We start from the raw sequence: 4,356 nt of genomic DNA on the forward strand, positions 1-4,356 counted from the left end.
TGAGGTTGGCCCAGGATCGAACATTGTTTCGTTCTGCTGTGCATGGAGTCGCTATGAGTCGGTTCCGACTCGATGGCACCTGACAACAACAACAACATAATCCACCTAGTGAGGTCCCAGTCACCATTTCTATTGTTGAAAAGAGGTATTTGCAATGAGTAAGTCATTGGTCTTGCAAAATTGGTTCATGCATTCTCTGGCATAGTTTCTATCACCAAATCATGTGAGCTACAGCATCATTTCTATCACTAAGGCCATATTTTCTTTTGCTACTTCTTTTTTGTTTCAAACTTTTGTATTCCAAAAATATTGATATACAAAACTATGCCTAAAAAGACACATGTATGTACTCCCATCTATGCTATACTTTTTTTTTTTTTTTTTTGCAGATTCATCATTATCTGTAATGTTGAGTGGGAGTCTTGGTGTGGCACTGTAGGATAAGCACTGGACTGCAAATCACAGGTCAGTGGTTCAAATCCACCAGCCATTGTTTATAAATCCTATATAGGGTTACTATGAGTCAGAACAGCCTCAGCTGCACATATCAAATGTTCTGTGGAGTGTATGTATCAACATCTGTTTATCCACTCTTTCATTAATGGGCATTTTGGGTTTTCCATCATTTTGCTGTAGTGAAGAGTGCTGCGATTAATGTGAGTTTAATAAACTGTGATTAATAATGTAACATATCTATTTATCTTAGGGCTCTTATGTCTCTGGAATAGATACCAAGTAAAGGTATTGCTGGGGCAAATGGTATTTCTATTTTCAAATTTTTTAAGAAGTGCCATGTACGTTTCCCACAGTGATTGCACTGTTTTAGTGTCCCCACATGTAGCCTCTCCCAACCCTTGCCGGCATTGCTGTTTGCTGTTGTTGTTGTTAAGTGACTTGGAGTTGGTTCCAACTTATAGTGAGACTATATAGAGTGTCCAAGGAGAAGCTCGTGGGTTTCAACTAACAGCTTTGCAGTTAACAGTCCAGCGCTTACCCTATAACACCACCGCACACTCACATTCTAAAAGTGATCATACAAACAGCCATGGATAAGACCTTTGAAAATATATGTTCCCACTTAAGTTATATTTTCTTGCATTTAACTTTTTTTTCTAATGTCTTACATTTTTCCTACCAAACAGGAAAGTAAACATCTTCATAGTTGTGAAATGTAACTACATATCTGTTTGCATCATTTTATTAAAGTCATGCTAAATGCAGTTTTTCCTCATTCTCTGTCATTTGTACAAATAGATAAACTTGTTTAAAATATTTATTTCTTGATTTTGTGACAGCATCTCCTCAATATCTGTTAAGCATAAAAATCACTGGGAGGCTTTGTTAGACTGGAGATTGTCCCTTCCACCTTCAAAGATTCCAATCCATGTGTGATGATCCATGTGTGATTAGGGGTCCAGAAGTCTGCCTTTTCACAGCAGCCAATATCACTTGAAGGTTGTTATTGAATAACCCATATTTTGAGTAAAAGTAATCTGAGGCATCATAGGCAGGGGATTTATAAAGGAACTCAGCGTCAGATAAAGTCAGTCTTTTGCAAATTAAATCTTTGTGATTAATCTATCCATGAATTGACTTACCCACAATGTAGTTATTATTAATGGGATAGATTTGTTTTGGGATAGTGGGGAATTACCTCTTTGGACTTTTGTTGTCATGTTATAGGAGCACCACTGGATTTTGAACCATGAGGTCGGCAGTTCAAATCCACCAACTGTTCCTTAGAAACTCTATACTGGGTTGCTATAAGTAGGAATCAAATTAATAGCTTTTAACAACAATAACAATCTTTACAGAGCAAGTGACCAGGTTTTTTTCTCACAGTAATCACAGAGGGGCTTGAACCACTGACTCTTTAGTTAGTAGTCAAGTACTTAACTACTGCAGCACAAGGGCTTCTTATGTCTGCCTACTGATCAAATGTGGACACAAAAAATTATTTTATCCCCTACAACTCTGCAATTATTATTATTATTATTTCTACTATTTGAAAAGAAAACTGGGCCTCAAAGATTAAAACTACTTGAGGCTAACCATCTAGTAATTGCCAGGGTTGGAACTCTAGCCCCAAGTTCACACTTACCTCTACTTTTTGTTGTATCCCCTCATTCTTAATATCAAAGTCAGCAAGAACATAAAATTACAAATTGCTGTTATAATTAAGTACCAATGAGTCTCTTCTGACTCATAGCACCCTGTATGGGATTTCTGAGGAACAACTGGTGGGTTTGAACTGTTGTCCTGTGTTTGTCGTATGGCACCATGGGAAACTCTATGAAGCAGTTCTACTCTGTATGTAAGGATTGAGTTGATGACACCTAGTAGCAACAAGACCACAGGGCATCTCTAAATGATTTATATAATTCTGTAATGATTTACTTTTTCTTCTGTTATGATAGCCTACAGTGGTTGGTTTTCCTAGTAAATGAGCTTACATTACTTTGGTCTAATTTATTCAATTATCTTAAGGACCTTATTACTTCTTTTTAAAGTAATTTCTTACCTGGGTTAATACAAATGTCCCCAATTATGATTTAATATTTCCTCCTTTCAATCAATTCTCTGCAATATACACAAAATGACTTTATTAAAATCTGAGTCTTATTTTTTTCTGTTGCTTTAAATTATCAGTGTACCCAGATAATTGTAGCCAGAAACAAACAAACAAACATGCTTTTGTCACTACACAGATGTTTACTTATGTTTTGTTGACTATGCAAAGTTATTTGACATCATAGGGATCATAAAAGAATAAAAAACACCTCTGCGCAACATTGTGAAGAATGGAAAATTCAGAACACTTAATTGTATTCATGTGGAACCTGTACATCAGCCTAGAGGCAGTTGTTCAAGCAACATGAGGGGTACAAAATAGTTTCAACCAGGAAATATTTATACCAGGTTTCTATCCTTTTACCATTCTTGTTAAATCTGAATGAAATGCAAATAATCCAAGAAGCTAGATTTTATGAAGAACAATGTGGCATCACATTGGAGGAAGATTCATCAAGAACTGGCAGTATGGAGATGATACAAACTTGATCGCTGCAAGTGAAGAAGACTTGAAGTACTGATGACAATCAAAGTCTGCAGTTTTCATTATTGATTATACTTTAATGTAAAGCAAACAACAATCCTCACAGCTGGACCAATAAACAATGTCATAAATGAAGAAAAGACTGAAGTCGTCAAAGATTTCGTATTACTTAGACTGCTCATGGAAACAACAGTTAAGAAACCAAGTGACATATTGTATTGTGCAAACATCCTGCAAAAGACCTGTTTAAAGAACCAAGATATCACTGGAAGCTAAGGTGCACCTGACCCATGCCATGATATTTTCAATTGCCTCACATTCATGTGAAAGCTGGACAATGAATAAGGAAAACCAGAGAAGAATTGATGGTGTTGAATTATGGTGTTGCTGAAGAATATTGAATATAACATAGACTGCAAGAAGACTGTAATGGCTTCATATGATAAACATTGGACCATGAACCACAAAATTGATGGTTTGAACCCACCAGTCACTCTGCAGGGGAAATATGAGGCTTTCTGCTCCTGTAAAAGTTACAGCCTCAGAAACTCTATACAGGATCACTATGAGTTGGAAGCGACTCCGCGGCACTCAACAAGTCAGAAAAATGAATGTCTGTGTTGGAAAAGGGAACACGATGTTCCTTAGAAGCAACAATGGTTGAACTTCGTCTCATGTAATTTGGACATGTTATCTGGAAGGAAAAGTACTTGGAGAAGAACATCATTTTTAGTAAAGTGGAAAGTAAGCTAAAAAAAAAAATAATAATAATAAGTCCCTCAATGAGATTGGTTGGCATAGTGGCTTTAAGAGTGGCTTAAATATAACAATTGTGAGAATGTTGCAGGATCAGGCAGAGATTCCTTCTGTTGTACACAGATTACGTAGGAACTGACACAATGGCATCTAACAAGAACAATAACATGTTACCTGTATTATTTCTAGTTCCTATCCATTCAGTTGTTGTTGTTAAGTGCCGTCTAGTCAATTCTGACTAATAGCAACCTATATAGGATTTCCAAGGAGTGGCTGGCAGGATTGAACCACCCACCTTCCTGTTCAAACCAGCCTTGATGTCTGTTGCATTATCCTGCAATGCTATACTAGGATTCCATTCTGTAGCCCTACCCCAAAAAGCAAACCAAATCCACTGCGGTCGAGTCAATTCCAAATTATTGGGTGTCCAAGGCTGTAAATCTTTATGAGAGCAGAAAGCCTCATCTTTATCCCACAGAGCTGCTGTTGGATTAACTGCTGACCTGGTTAGCAGTCCAGTGGTCATTCCATTGTGCCACCAGTGT

The sequence above is a fragment of the Chrysochloris asiatica genome, unplaced genomic scaffold (assembly GCF_000296735.1).
Source record: "Chrysochloris asiatica unplaced genomic scaffold, ChrAsi1.0 scaffold00056, whole genome shotgun sequence".
Lineage (NCBI taxonomy): Eukaryota > Metazoa > Chordata > Mammalia > Afrosoricida > Chrysochloridae > Chrysochloris > Chrysochloris asiatica.